The 16811-nt window shown below is 34.3% G+C and overlaps 2 non-coding genes across 2 annotated transcripts; both read left to right on the top strand.

The window, feature by feature from the left end:
* The first annotated feature begins 340 nt into the window (after positions 1-340).
* LOC112098652 lies at positions 341-444 on the top strand. The gene has a single exon (XR_002905762.1). It is a non-coding gene; the product is annotated as a small nucleolar RNA R71 (small nucleolar RNA).
* A 13928-nt stretch (positions 445-14372) lies between these two features.
* On the top strand, positions 14373-14480 carry LOC112098628. Its single transcript, XR_002905738.1, has one exon. It is a non-coding gene; the product is annotated as a small nucleolar RNA R71 (small nucleolar RNA).
* The last annotated feature ends 2331 nt before the right edge of the window (positions 14481-16811 follow it).

The following is a 16811-nucleotide window of genomic DNA, read 5'->3' as shown; positions in this document are numbered from 1 at the left end:
GGCATTGGCTTGATCTGGATATGAGTCAGGGTCATGTGGCTCTGTTGATTTAGCAGTCGATAACGATGCTATTTGTCGAGAGAGACCTTCAATTATTGCTTTGACTTCTTTAATTTCTGAGCTAGATTCGCCAATGTGAACCTCATTCACTCCTTTAATTCTTCTAGTAGTCCTGAGTGATCGACTCCGTTGTTGGGAATTATCTACTTGTCGCTGGAAGAATTCCCAAATTTCTGATGCACTTTTTGACATTAGCTCTCCTCCACTTGTTGCCATTAGCCATTCTTGCACATTCGGTAGTAATCCCTCCAAAAAGTATTGACATTGGTGCCATTTCTCGTACCCATGATGTGGACACTTCAAGAGTAGCCCATTGAATCGCTCCCATGTTTCAAAAAATTGCTCGTCCTCTCTCTGGGTAAACTCTTAGATTTCTCTGCGAATAGCATTGGTTTTATGCACTGGGAAATATTTATTCAAAAATTTAGTTACCATTTGTTCCCATGATGAAATGCTATTGGCAGGCAATGTATTAAGCCATGAACGAGATCTATCTTTTAAAGACAATGGGAATAATCTAAGTTTAACATCATCGTCTGAAAAATTCTCGTATTTAAAAGTTTGACAAATAGCATGAAAATCATTCAGATGATTATATGGGTCCTCATTTTCTAAGCCATAGAATGTGGGGAGACAATTTAGCACACTAGGTTTTAGTTCAAAGCTCCTAGCAGCTACATTTGGGTATCTTATACATGATGTGCTCAAATTTGCTAAAGGACTGAAATAATCCTTAAATGGCCTCTCCTGTGGTTGCAAATCCATTTTATTTTTTACTTGTTTGTGTGTGCGAAGTGTTTTCTTAAGTTCAAGGTCTATAGGTTCAAGATTGGGTAATAATGACCTTCGACCATGCATGCAAAACAAATAAAATAAAAAATAAAGATGGGAACAAAATAAATAAAAATAAAGAAGAGGGAGAAATTACGATACTAACCTTATTGCGCTATTAAAACCTTTCTATAAAAATACACAAAAACAAATACGTGAAATAAATTAACTAAAAATTAAATTAATAAAATAAACAAAAAAATTACAAAGAAAAATAAATTGAAAATTAAATTACAGAATTTTAAAGAAGAGAAAAAGAAAAGAAATACTAACCTTTAAATGTAGATTCACTTTTTTTTTTAATAATAAAAAAAAATACAAGAAAACAAATAAAAGAAATTATTCACTAAAATTAATTCTATGAATTAAAATTACTTACCTCCCCGGCAACGGCGCCAAAAACTTGTTGTGCAAATTTTAATGTACTCGCAAGCGCACGAATCTATTGTAGTATAGACTAATGGTGACGAGTGTCGATCCCACAAGGAGGTGGATTTTAATTATGTGTATAGAATTAATTTTGTAAATGGGTTGTTGGATTTATGGTGGAAATGATTTGGAATATGCTAAGACTTAAATTAAAATGGCGAGAATAAATTTTAAAATTGGAATTGCAATGGAGAGAATAAATTGAAGAGAAAATCTATTAAATTGACGTACTTGGGTATCTGGATCCGTATCAACATGCATCATGGGCTAAATAATTCGTATTAATGCCAATTAAATCATGAGGGGGGAATCCACACCTCATGAACCACGCTCTAATCAATATGGTGCTAAGGGCTTATCGTGCCAAATAATAATAACCTTGTACCAGAGGGCCGGTGAAACCAAGGCGGTACTAGACAAGATTAGTATTATTTGTCGACGAGAAGTCAAAACATCCACAAAAACTAGAGGGGAAGAGAAAATAAATTTACCAAATAAAGCCCATGACACATGTTGAGACTTCACCTTCAACCCAAGCTTGAAAGAAAATTAGCCACTCATAATTGAACTAGGGGAAAAATGGGAATTTATTAAAATACGAAGAAAATACAAGATGGAGAGGGAATTACAGAAAACAGAGTCCAAAAATGGATTCAGAGATATCAAATTAGGGGGGAGAGGCCCCCTTTTTATAGATACATGGAGTAAATCATGGCCATCGGATTAAAAACAGTTTGGACGCTCAGGATTGCGCCACGTCATCAGTCAACAGTCCACGGTTTGACCACGCGGATGAACAGTAACACGGTTTGACCCGACTTTGAACAGTAACGCGGTTTGACCCGGATGAACAGTAACGCGGTTTGACCCGAATGAACAGTAACGCGGTTTGGTTGAAAATAATCCTGTGTGATGCATGCACCGTACACGAGATTTTTCGTCCACTGATATGCTGCCACGTCACCATCAACAGTACATAAGAATTTTAGTCCAACAGGATCGTGACACCTCATCAGTCAATGCCACATCATCGGTCAATGCCACGTCATCATCCGTCTATGTGAACAGTGTCGTGAACAGTAACGTAGACAGTACCGTACATGTGAATAGTACCGTACATATGAATAGTGCCATTTTTCCTTTTATGCTCCTCCTAAGGTTTTTGACCGTCCTGAGTTCAAAAGTGATGTCCGTTTTGCCGTCTGATTTCTCCTTTCTTGTGAAATGACTATAATGCCCCTAAAATACATAAAATACTTAATTAAAATAAAACATATGTAATTAAATCACAAGAAGATTAAATACATAAAAGTAAGGGTTGTTAGTAAGACTTGAAATGTAAAATGACGGTTTTCTCCTTTATAAATATGCATTTTCTAACATTCAACAAATAACATACCTGCTGACATCTGATGGTTAATCGAGTCTAAAGTACGACTGGCAGGTGAGTTACCTCCAAAATTTATTGCATACATGCCTGGTTGTGGTAAAGGAAATTATGCAAGAAAACAAAGAACTCGAAGAATATATGTTGCTTGTCATAAGTGTGCCAGAATGAGATGCAATAAAAACCCATGTTCTTTAGGAATGATGTCTGATAACAGGGAAGATAAGATTCAATTCATTAGGGATAACTTGAATAAGGAGTCATTGGATGATATCCTTTTGTCTCTTGAAACGTATCCCAGTGGATATGTGCAAGGAGCGATTCTCCAGTTATGGCCATTATTCTAAAAAAACATACACGATATGGTCTCGGGAATCTGACTATAAACAACCATGTTTGCCAATTTATAAGAAAACTGTATGGGAAGCCTATCCTCGACCCATAAAGGGCGTTCAAGCCATTTCTAGACGTAAAACCAGAGGAAGATTTGAGCCACAGTCGCAACTACCTGTAAATATCCTTTTACTTCACTGTTATTTTATCTCACTGTTGTTTTATCATTTGCATTATTTTCTTTAATAATTTTATTTTATCATTGTTTCTTTTTCTTTTTACTGTTTCCTTTTTTACTCATGAGCCATGTGCTTTACACCTTAATTGACACTGACATGCTACCTTATACACAGTTGTGACCCATTGTCACCAAGATTATTAAATATGATTTTTTGTCAAGCACTCACAAATTATTTTTGAGAAGTATTCCAATGGCAGCTACTCCCAATAGACAATTCAAGAACATTTGTGTGCTTTCTGGATTTAACTATGGCAAACATAAAGAGTTCGTTGAGGCAGCCATAGATCTTGGTCAAAGCATAGCAGAGAGAAAATTACACTTGGTGTATGGAGAAGGTAACCGAGGGTTATGAAAATTGGTCTAAGAAGCTGCTTTTATAAGAGGAAGCCAAGTGTTAGGCATCATCCCAAGAGCCCTAAAACCTTTGGGCAGTTTTTCTGACTCATCGACTGGAGAAGAGTTAGTCATCTCAGGTATGCAAGAAAGAATAACTGAAATGCTTAATCATGCTGATGCTTTTATTTTCCTTTCAGGAGATCTTGCAACACTAGAGGCACTTATCACACTAGCATCTTGGGCTCATCTGCACATTCAACAGAAACCCATCGGTTTGTTAAATGTCAATAACTTTTATGATGACTTCATTGCATTTCTTAACCATGCAATTAAAAACTATTTCATTCCTTCCACAGCGAAAAAGCTTTTTATTTACGCTCACACTGCTAATGAGCTACTTGATTTGTTACAAGCTTATAGACTGAAGCCAAACCCCTGGACCTTTGTGTTGGAGCGTCCAAATAATGATGGTAACAGTAGCCACAGTAAGAAGTACAAATTAGATTTAACTCTCCGCCTGTAAATATTTTCTTCTGTGTTGCACCACCGAGGTGATGTCTTTTAAACTCTACTTTTTTCCTTTAAAACATTGAGGACAATGTTTCGTTCTGGTTGGGAGGAGGGAATAGTCGACAATTGTGGAATCTTGGTTAAGTTTTTATTGATTTTTTGTTGTAGAAACTAACTGTTGCTAACTTTTTGTGTTGAAGATGGCTGAATATGGAGTGTAGTTACTCTAGAAACACATTTTCTTCGTTAAAAAAAAAATTTCCAGACTTTTTCTTTTTCTTTATTAAGCTTTGATATTCATTTTTTTAACTTATTCTTTTTAATTTTTCCTTTATAAATATACATTTTCAAATTTTTGAGTCAAAGATGGCTTTGACTATTTTCCTAGTTAAAAAAAACTATTAGTTAAAAAAATGCATCTTCTTAGTTAAAAAAAAAACTATTTTCTTTTTCTATCATTTTAAGTGTAACTTTTCTAATTAGTTTTTCTGCATCATATTCACATTTTTGCATGCATATTTTCCTTTCATGTTTAGAATAGGTTGGGGGGGAGAATGTTGTTTGAAAAAAAATTTTGTGTGATTTCTTTTAACATTGGATGACATGATGAATTTCAAATTTTAGTATTTGTATTATCTTTAGTCTTAAGTGATGATACGCTATGTTAGCTACTCTACATGTTAATGTCGGAGACAAATATGAGTTGTTTGAAGGAATGAACATGTTATAATAAGTACCAAGTGAGTTTTTGAGCCTATCATTTTTCTTGGAGAGTAACCATTTTGCCCATTCTTCATACAACTTAACAGTTTATTATTTTATACACGATTTCAAGATTTCTTTTGAGTTAACCCTTAAAAAAATTGTAAAATTAAAAAAAAAATGTGTGTTGCTACATCTGAAGGCCCATCTAACTGTAGATATGGAAGATTATTTGGAGCCCTAAAAGACGATGGAAAGACCATCTTTGATCCGTTTGAGCCTTTCTAGCCATCCCTTTTGTGAAATATCCATAGTTAACCCTTTTGAACCTTTAAAAAAAAAACTTTTTCTTTGTCAAACTTCTCATCTTGACCCACTCCGATTTGGAGTATTACCCAATATCTTACAAGTTCCATCACCTATTTATGTTTGAGAAGTAAGTAATTATTTTGTTTAGTGAAGTTGTGCCAAACAAAAGCAAAAAAAAGAAAATAAATAAATAAATTGTTGTTAAAAAAAATAACAATAAAAGGTGAAATCCACCTTGCAACTTCAAAAAAAAAATCTCTACAATTTTTCCCAAACATACACTTTATTTTCCTTATTTCCCCTCCTTTGTTAGCCATGTTCCTAGCCTACGTTACATCCTAATAAAAGTCCTTCTTGATTTTAGAGAACTATAGTCTGAAGTAGAAGCTAGTTATATGGGCTAAAAAAATGTAGTGGTGCATAAAAAAAATAATAAACAAATAAATAAATAAATTGGGTTGACTAGTATTTTTATTTGACTTGAGGGCATATTTCTTTCATTTTGGTGAGAGCATGTGATATCACTTCTTTATTATTTTCTCTCAATTACCATTTATTGTAGTGACTTTTTGTTGGGTTTAATTTCTTTGTGAGATTGTCACTATTTCTAGTGAGATTTTGGGGTTTAACATGTCATTCTTGAAAGTAGCTGTGACAAAGTCTACTGGGCTGATTCATGTGGATGGTTGATGTGGGTGTGATATTTCTTTAGACTGGAGATGATGCTTATACTTTTATTTAATTGTTATCATTGGTCTGATTGAATAAACAAGATTGTTTAAAAAAAATAAAAAATAAAAAAAATATTTTGGGTTTGAATTTTGTTTTTGCTTTATTTGCTAGGGACTAGCTATAAGCTAGTTGGGGGGTGTGTTGAGTGTTAGAAAATGTATATTTATAAAGGAAAAAATCGTCATTTTACACTTCAAATTTTACTAACACTTCTACTTTTATGTATTTTAGTCTCTTGTAATTTAATTATGTGTATTTTATTTTAATTAAGTATTTTATGCATTTTAGGGATATCATGGTCATTTTACAATGAACAAGAAATCAGACGGTAAAACGGACATCACTTTTGAACTCAGGACAGTCGAAAACCTTAGGAGGAGCATTAAAAGAAAAATGTCATTGTTCACATGTACGGTATTGTCTACGTTATTGTTCACGATACTGTTCACATAGACGGATCGATGACGTGACATTGACTGATGATGTGGCATTGACTGATGAGGTGTCACGATTCCATTGGAGAGAATTCTTGTGCACTGTTGATCGGTGACGTGGCAGCATGTTAGTGGATCAAAAGTTACGCGTACGGTACATGCATATACAGAGGATTATTTTCAACCAAATCGTGTCACTATTCAAACCGGTTGACTGTTCAAACTGCGTGGTCAAACCGCGTACTGTTGACTGATGACGTGGCGCAATCTTGAGCGTCCAAACTGTTTTTAATCCGATGACCATGATTTACTTAATGTATCTATAAAAAGAAGACCTCTCCCCTTTAATTTGATATCTCTGAATCCATTTTTGGGCTCTATTTTATGTAATTCCTTCTCCATCTTGTATTTTCTATGTATTTTAATAAATTTCCATTTTACCCCTAGTTGAAGGTGAAGTCTCAACATGTGCCATGAGCTTTATTTGGTAAATTTATTTTCTTTTCCCCTCTAATTTTGGTGGATGTTTTGACTTTTCGTCGACAAATAATAATAATCTTGTCTAGATACTGCTCTGGTTTTACCGACTCCCTAGTACAAGGTTATTATTATTTGGCACGATAAACCCTTAGCACCATATTGATTAGAGTGTGGTTCATGAGGTGTGGATACCCCCCTCATGGTTTAATTGGCACTAATAAGGAATATTTAGCCCATGGTGCATGTTGATACAGATCCAGATACCCAAGTGCCGTATTTCAATAGAGTTCGCTTCAAGTTATCCTCGTCATTTTAATTCATATTTTAGGATAATCTAAGTTACTTTTACCACAAATCCAACCACCAATTTCGAAAAATTAATTCTACACACAATTAAAATCAACCTCCTCGTGGGATCGACACTCGTCACTATTGATCTATTCTACAATAGATTCGTGCACTTGCGAGTTCAATAAAATTTGTACAACACACTATCACATGAAGAACAGAAAGTGCAAGCATCTCGAAATATAATTGGCCAATAGAAACCACATTGTAAAACTTTAGTAGCTGTTTTCTTAGCGCTGAAATGGTCTCTACAAGCTTGTTCATGGCAGAATGAAAGAATATTCTGAATTTCACTTTCTGGGACACATCGTCTAACAATTTGATCTGCACAATACTTGAACAGATAAGGGTCATCCAAAAAGAAATTCTTTATTTCTACAAAAAATTTGGCCTTGTCTTGCTTGATCCAATGCTCTGGAAGTTGACCTGTAACAAGATAATTAACTATATCAGCATACCACGGTAATACTTCAACACTCATTAATTGTTCATCTGAAAATGACTCATTCAATGTTAATCGTTCTGTAATTGTGTCAAAATTGAGACGAGAGAGATGGTCAGCCACAACATTTTCTATGCCTTTCTTATCTTTAAATTCCAAGTCAAATTCCTGGAAAAGTAACACCCAACAAATTAATCTAGCTTTTGCATCTTTCTTTGTGAGAAGATATTTAAGAGCAGCATGATCTATGAATACAATTATTTTACAACTAATGAGATAAGATCAAAAATTTTCTAATGCAAACACTACTGCTAGCATTTCTTCTTCAGTGGTTGAATAGTTCAACTGAGCATCATTCAATGTCATACTAGCATAGTAAATAACATGGGGAATTCGATCAACTTTTTGTCGTAATACTGCTCCTACTGCATAATCAGATGCATCACACATGAGCTTAAATGGTAAGTTCTAGTTTGGGGACTGAATGATGGGTGATGATGTCAACAACTGGTTTAATTTTTCAAATGCCACAAGACATGAATCATCAAAGATAAAAGGTACATCCTTTGCAAGTAGATTGCATAAGGGTCTAGAAACTTTGCTAAAATCTTTAATGAAACGTCTATAAAAACCAGCATGCCCAAGGAAATATCTTACTTTTCTGACTGTTTTAGGTGGAGGAAGATTGGAAATGAGATCCACCTTGGCTTTGTCAACCTCAATACCTTCACTCGAAATGATGTGACCGAGAACAATACCTTATTTTATCATAAAATGACACTTCTCCTAATTTAAGACCAAATTCTTCTCTATACATTGATCAAATAAGTCATCCATAAAGAATTTAAGGAATCGTTCAACCATATTAGAAAAAATGCTTAACATGCATCGTTGAAATGTAGCAGGTGCATTACATAATCCAAATGACATCCTCTTATATGCAAAAGTGCCAAAAAGGCAAGTGAAAGTGGTTTTCTCTTGATCTTTTTATGCTATGGGAATCTGATTATATCCTGAGTAGCCATCTAGAAAGCAATAAAATTCATGACCTGCCAATCTATCAAGCATTTGATCGAAAAATGGTAAAGGAAAATGGTCTTTACGTGTGACATAATTCAACTTTCTATAATTAATGCATACACGCCATCTTATAGTCACTCTAGTGGGTATCAATTCATTATCAGCATTGGTAACTACTGTGACTCCTGACTTTTTTGGGACAACTTGTACAGGACTGACCCATGAACTATCAGAAATGGAGTAAATGATACCTGCATCTAATAGCTTAAGAACTTCAGTTCTAACAACTTCTTTCATGTTAGGATTTAACCGATGTTGCATTTCCCTAATAGGTTTAGCATTTTCATCAAGGTGAATGTAATGCATGCAGTATACTGGGTTTATACACTACAAGAAAACAGGCAATAGATGATGGAAAATAACTGTCATAAAAGGGGGTGCATGACAGGCAATTTATATGTCATCTATGTCACTGTCATTAATTTATGACATAATATTTTTCGTCATTGATTCATGATGGCTTTTCACAGTCATATATCTGTCACACAATATTTTAATATAAAAAATAATTAAATAAAATTTAAATTTATTTATGCACATTTTTTTTAAATTTTTGGCGGAAAATTGAATAATCATTTGTAAACTTATTATTCAATTTTGGCAGTAAATTATTTATGACAGAATGTATGATGGCTATTTCCCGTCATAAAGTTTTGATTTTTTTTAAAAAATATATTACAATTAAAATTTGTTGATGAATTCCTATTTAATTTCATAAAAAAAACCAATAAAATTTAATATTAATTAACATCCATTCAATCCAACAAACTAATTTCAAAATAAATACATCTAATATTCAATGAGATCACCATTAATAAATAATAAAATATCCCAAATTAAAAAAACCATCCCAAAGTATAAAAAAAACGGTTAAATTCTAATCATCCTCCAAGAAAAGCAATTAAAATTCCAGCCACCAAGCCAAGTTACTTAACAAAACTTCCAAAGATTAATTCAAGTATTCCAACAACAAGACTTGCAGTAAAACTTCCAGCAGCAATCCAATCTTCCAAGAGCACTCTAATTCCAGCCACATACCCTGCAACACTCCAACTATTAGTCCAACTCATATGCAGTAACCTAGCTTCTTCCAGTCGCACTTTAATTCCAGCCATATACACAGCAACACTCCAACCTATACCCAGTAACCCAATCTATGCAGAATCAATCCAAATACTCTGTTAGTCGCAGAAAAGCCGTAACGACCATTGCATAGAACAAATATTAGTTTGGCTATGATAAATAATTGTTAAGAGATATACGATCGCCACAGAAAAGATATTCAAATCCAACAAACTGAGATAAAAGTACCCCAATTTCCAATGCATAGACATAACTTTCCAGACTGTCCATTCAATATTCTAATGCAAAAGTAAATTATGAATTGTTGGTGATTTCATACGAAACCTCTAGTGGCAAACCAAAATGAAAAATAGAAGGGATCATGCAAGGAAAATTGTTAAAAAGCTCTCATGATACCACAAAGTAAAAAGCAAAATCACCAGCCATGTCAAGTCCAAGAGCACTAATCATGTAAGGCTTAGCTCCAAGCTTTGACATGCACTCCGTAACATTCCTTGCTACACACCCTAACACATAATTCACCTGCATAAAGAAACACCCCCTAATGTAAGTAAATATGAGAAAGCAAAATCCAGAACATACCACTAATTCTGATATTTTCCCAATATACCTAATGATGAACACATTTTTTAAAGCTACATTTCAAGAACTAACACAATTTTGACAAGAAATTGCAAACACTCATCAAAAATCTTTTTTTTAAAAAAAAACGTTGGGACTAAAATCTTTTTTAGAAAACAAAAAAATGGGTATAATTGTACCTTGCCTGGTGTAGTGGTTCTTGGGTTCACAGGGATCGATGGAGTGGCATGAATGTCCAAAACCATGCCTCCTATGATCACTAGCTCTGCTGCTTCTTGTTTTTGCAACTGCCTGCTTGTTAACAAAACCTTTTATACAACAAAGATGTATTAGAATTTTAAAAAAAAGAATAGAACCGGTTTGCTTCCAACACTTTAGATAAGGCTACCTTATAAAGAACGGGTTTAGCTTCACATGGCTGCTGCAAAAGGTGGCAAAAGACTGCATTCAATCGTTCTTGAACATTGCTGCTGTCCATTTTGCTTCCAACACTTTTGAGTGCAGCACTTGTTTGCGCTGACCAAAGCGTTTCTTGCGTTGTTTAGTTTTGGGCTGGGCATGAACGATTTCTTCTTCATTTGGTTCATCACCATCAAAGTCCCTTGACCATTGAAAGTCTCTTGACCATTGACCATTGACATCAACTTCAAGATCACAGCAAACTGCCATGACTCCTCCAATGAACAAACCCTCCCCAATTCAAGCATCCTTTTTTCTTTTTTTTGGAATTAGTATAAGATTAAATAAAGGAACAAGATGGATGTTTTTAACAACCCAACAGAGACAAGGATGCTAAGAGGCCAAGTGGGAAGTAAGGAGGAGCAAAGAAGGAGAAAATTATCATATTCTGGGAGAAAATCAAAGGTGCCATATTCACAAACAAAGATAATAGTATAATTTTATTACAAAAATTAAATTTTTTATCCTTTTATTTTCTTTTTCAGAATGAAACACAAAATTGTAAACATAGATGAATTTATAGCTACACTAATGAAATCAAAATTATTGATTCAAAACTAAAACATAATAAAAAGGAAATAAAAAAGTGAAGAAATGTTACCTAGGCTCAAAACTTTAGCTCCTATTCCAGCCACCACACAATAGCCATTGCCGCTACTGGTTTTAATCTTTTATGTCCATCTCCACCACCATCAGAACCATAAAGACCCGCCCATCAAATCCCAACCGTAAATACCACCGATTTGTTGCAAGAATCACCAAACACGACTACCAAACAGCAGCAAAACCTCCACCATTGTTCACTATCTTCCAGCGCGATTCACCAGCCATCACCAACAACACATTACTCGTCATTAGCTGTATCTATCTGGTTACCTCCCTCTTCCAGCCCCTTCGCCTTTCGTTGGAATTGAAGCTAAAAATCAACACCGGCTCTTTCGTAATTTTCGATCAAATGCTCGCGAATCGAAGAGAACCTTTAGCAGGATGTCGACTTGTGGCCTATGGGTGGGATTCGAAGGTCGGCTCTTTTACTTGGGTTAATGTTTTGTGAATGTAGGAATTTTGTTTGATCGTGAGTGAGGAGGGTTTGATCTTCTAGGGTTTCAATTTCTTAGGTTGAGAGAGGGAGTGATGAATGTGTTGAGTGAGGTTTTTAACTTAGAATATTTTGTAGTATTTTCTTAAAACTCATCATTTCAATTCCTTCATTTAATTTTTTTTACATCATTTAGATTATTAATAAAATTATAACACACTGTTTTCTTTTTCTTTCAATAAAATTTCAATCACAATAAAATTATAACACACTGTTTTCTTTCAATAAAATTTCAATCACAATAAAATTATAATTTTCTTTCAATAAAATTATAACACACTGTTTTGGTCAAATACAGCCAAATTAATATTTCTATCATAATTTTTTGATAGAAAAAATTTCAATCACAATTCTAGCATAAATTCTTGATAGACAATAATTCTATCACAAAACCATCATCAATTCATGACAAACTAAAATCTATCATGATTCGGTCGTACTATAATAATAGAAGTCAAATCCGTCATAAATTGTATGTCATCTATTGCCAGTTTTCTTGTAGTGATACCTTTTATACCGACTATGGTCCATCCTAATGCTCCTTTGTGCTCTTTTAAAACATCCAACAACTTACCTTTATGTTTGTCATTTATGGATGATGAGATGATTACTGGTAGAGTACTTTATTCTCCCAAAAATGCATATTCCAAAGTGTTGGGTAATGGTTTAAACTCGAGTTTCGGTGGTGATTCTAATGATGGGCTGAGTTTCTTCTCTGATAGTGGTAGTTGTTCAACTATTGACTTCCATTTATTAGTGTCCATGGATGGTGCTGAGTCAAGTAGATTGTTGACCTCATCGACTGATCTGTCAATATCAAAATCAAAATCAAAATGAGTTAAACATATTTGTAAAGGATCATCACTAAAGTTTGAAAGAAAAGTATTATCAACTATTTCTTCTATTAAATCCACATCAACAATTCCATCATCTGCATTGTGAGGTTGTTTGGCAATGTTGAAGATGTTTAGCTCCATAGTCATGTTACCAAAGGACAACTGCATATTTCCAGTCCTGTATTGAATGTGAGCATCGGCAATTGCCAAAAAAGGTCGGCCTAGGATAATGGGGATGTGCTTCCTTGAATCCTGGATTGGTTGAGTGTCAATTACAATGAAATCAACAGGAAAATAAAACTTGTCTACCTAAATAAGCACGTCCTCCACAATACCACGAGGTATTTTCGTGGACCGATCTGCAAGTTGTAACACCACTAGAGTTGGGTGTAATTCTCCCAGTCTAAATTTCACAAATACTGAGTAGGTTAACTGATTTACACTAGTGGGGGAGCCTGGGTCTTTGCATTTTAGAGGAATTTTGTGTTGGAGTATAGAACTAATGTTTTTTGTTAAAAAGGCATTCTTTTGAACATGAATATTTCTCTTTGTAGTACAAAGGTCTTTAAGAAACTTGGTATAAGATGGAACTTTTTTTATAGTATCAAGCAAAGGGATGTTAACACTTACCTATTTGAAGATTTCAAGAATCTCACATGTGGATTTTCCCTTATTTCCTTTAGCTAACCTTTGAGGAAATGGAGTTTTAGGAACGTATTCTCATGGGTTGGTTTTTTCTTTCTCTTCCGGTGATGAGTCTTCAGCATTTACAGGTATAATTTGAATTGTTTTTGTCACCAGCATCTCCACTTTGTTGTCAACTTCTTTCCCTTTTCACAAAGTCATGACAACTTTGACCTCTCCATGCTGCTGTGGTGAACTGGTACTTACTTTATTCACTCCTTTAGGATTAGGCACTGGTTGACTTGGAAATTTACTTTTCTCAACAGTCATTGCCAAAGTTTGAACTGAAGAAGCAAGTTGTCCCACCATCTTCTCGAGGTTTGAAACTGATTGGGCTTGTGAGTTGAAGCCTGCTCTCATCTCATTTCGTAGTTCATCAATGGTATAGTTACTGAGATTCTGGAATGAATCTTCCCATGGTCTGGGTTGAAAGTAGATCTGATTTTGATTGTATGGTCTAAATAGTGGCGAAGAGGCTTGAGGAACTTGAGGAATTGGTTGCATTGGTGGACCTAGAGATGCTGGTCTATTTTGTTAGAATCCTTGAGATCATAAAAATTTGGGCGGTCTCTCCATCCAAGGTTATATGTGTTGGCGTATGGGTTGTAATTAGATGGCTTTCTTATTATACCTATGGCATTGGCTTGATCTGAGTATGAGTCATGGTCATGTAGTTCTGTTGATTTAGCAGTCGTTAACGATACTATTTGTCTAAAAAGACCTTCAACCATCTTTTTGACCTCTTTAATTCCTGAACTTGACTCGCCAATGCGAACCTCATTTACTCCCTTAATTCTTTTAGTATTCCTGAGTGATCGACTCCGTTGTTGGGAATTATCCGCTTGTCGCTGGAAGAATTCCCAAATCTCTTATGCACTTTTTGACATTAGCTCTCCTCCACTTGTTGCCATTAGCCATTCTTACACATGCGGCAATAATCCCTCCAAAAAGTATTGGCATTGATGCCATTTGTCGTACCCATGATGTGGACACTTCAAGAGTAGCCCATTGAATCGCTCCCATGCTTCAAAAAATTGCTCGTCTTCTCTCTGGGTAAACTCTTAAATTTCCTTACGAATAGCATTGATTTTATGCACTGAGAAATATTTATTCAAAAATTTTGTTACCATTTGTTCCCGTGATGTAATGCTATTAGCAGGTAATATATTGAGCCATGAACGAGCTCTATCCTTTAATGAAAATGGAAATAGTCTAAGTTTAACATCATTGTCTAAAAAATTCTCATATTTAAAAGTTTGACAAACAGTATGAAAATCATTCAGATAATTATATGGGTCCTCATTTTCTAGGCCATAGAAATTAGGAGACAATTTAGCACACTAGGTTTTAGTTCAAAACTCCTAGCAGCTACATTTGGGTATCTTATACATGATGTGCTCAAATTAGCTAAGGGACTAAAGTAATCCTTAAATGCCCTCTCCTGTGGTGCTTGTTGTTGTTGCAAATTCATTTCACTTTTATTTTTAATTGCAATGTGTTTGTGTGTGCGCAATTTTTTTCGAGTTCAAGGTCTATAGGCTCAAGATTAGGTAATAATGATCTTCGACCATGCATGCAAAGAACACAAAAAAAAATGGGAACAAAATAAATAAAAATAAAAAAATGAGAAATTACGATACTAATCTTATTGCGCTGTTACAACTTTTCTATAAAAACACACTAAGAAATACGTGAAATAAAATAACTAAAAATTAAAATAAATTAATACGATAAACAAAAAATTACAAAGAAAAATAACTTGAAAATTAAATTATAGAATTTTAAAGAAGAGAAAAAGAAAATAAATTTCTTACCTCAAAATGTAGATTCAATTTTTTCCTTTTTTTTTTAAATAAAGAAAACAATTACAAGAAAATAATTAAAAGAAATTATTTACAAAAATTAATTTCATGAATTAAAATAATTTACCTCCCCGGTAACGGTACCAAAAACTTATTGTGCAAATTTTATTGAACTCACAAGCGCACGAATCTATTGTAGAACAGATCAATGGTGACGAGTGTCGATCCCACAAGGAGGTGGATTTTAATTATATGTAGAATTGATTTTCTAAGTTGGTGGTTGGATTTAAGGTAAAAATGATTTGGAATATCCTAAAATTTAAATTGAAATGGCAGAATTAAATTAAAGTGGAAAATATTATAATCGAAGCGCTTGGGTATCTAGATCTGCATCAACACACACCATGGGCTAAATATTTCTTATTAGTGCATATTAAATCATGAGGGGGGTATCCACTCCTCATGAACTACGCTCTAATCAATATAGTGCTAAGGGCTTATCGTGCCAAATAATAATAACCTTATACCAGGGCGATATCTAGACAAGATTATTACTATTTGTCGACGAAAAGTCAAAACATCCGCCTTAATTTGAGGGGAAGAGGAAATAAATTTACCACAATTTGAGGGGAAGAGAAAATAAATTTACCACATAAAGCCCATGGCACATGTTAAAACTTCACTTTCAACCCAAGCTTGAAAGAAAATTAGCTACTCATAATTGAACTAGGGGCAAAATGAGAATTTATTAAAGTACGTAAAAAATACAAGATGGAGAAGGAATTACAGAAAATTGAACTCAAAAATGAATTCAGAGATTCCAAATTAAGGGGGAGAGCCCCCTTTTTATAGATACACTGAGTAAATCATTGCCATCGAATTAAAAACATTTTGAACGCTCAGGATTACGCCACGTCATCAGTCAACAGTACGCGGCTTGACCACGCGGTTTGAAGAGTGACAAGATTTGACCACACGGTTTGAACAGTTAGGCGGCTTGAATAGTGACGCAGTTTGGTTGTAAATAATCTCGTGTATATGCATGTATCATACACACGATTTTTGGTCCACTGACATGCTGCCATGTCACCGATCAATAGTACATAAGAATTTTAGTCCAATAGAATCATGACACCTCATCAGTCAATGCCACGTCATCATTTCGTATATGTGAACAGTGTCGTGAATAGTAACATGGACTGTACCGTACATGTGAATAGTATCGTACATGTGAACAGTTTCATTTTTCCTTTTATGTTCCGCCTAAGGTTTTCGACTATTCTAAGTTCAAAATTGATGTTTTGCTGACTGATCTCTCGTTCATTGTGAAATGATCATGATGCCCCTAAAATACATAAAATACTTAATTAAAATAAAACACACATAATTAAATCACAAGAAGCTTAAATACATAAAAGTAAGGATGTTAGTAAGACTTGAAATGTAAAATGATAATTTTCTCCTTTATAAATATATACTTTCTAACACGAAACATCATCCACAAAAAAAAACAAGTATAGAGCTCTACCTTGATCTGAACCACCAAAATAAACACAATTATCATACTTGCTTTTGTGATAGCCATTATTCATCATGAACTCATCAAATCTCT

This window comes from Citrus clementina, unplaced genomic scaffold (genome assembly GCF_000493195.1).
Source record: "Citrus clementina cultivar Clemenules unplaced genomic scaffold, Citrus_clementina_v1.0 scaffold_5, whole genome shotgun sequence".
NCBI classification, from domain to species: domain Eukaryota; kingdom Viridiplantae; phylum Streptophyta; class Magnoliopsida; order Sapindales; family Rutaceae; genus Citrus; species Citrus x clementina.
This window is presented reverse-complemented; position numbering and strand designations above follow the sequence as displayed.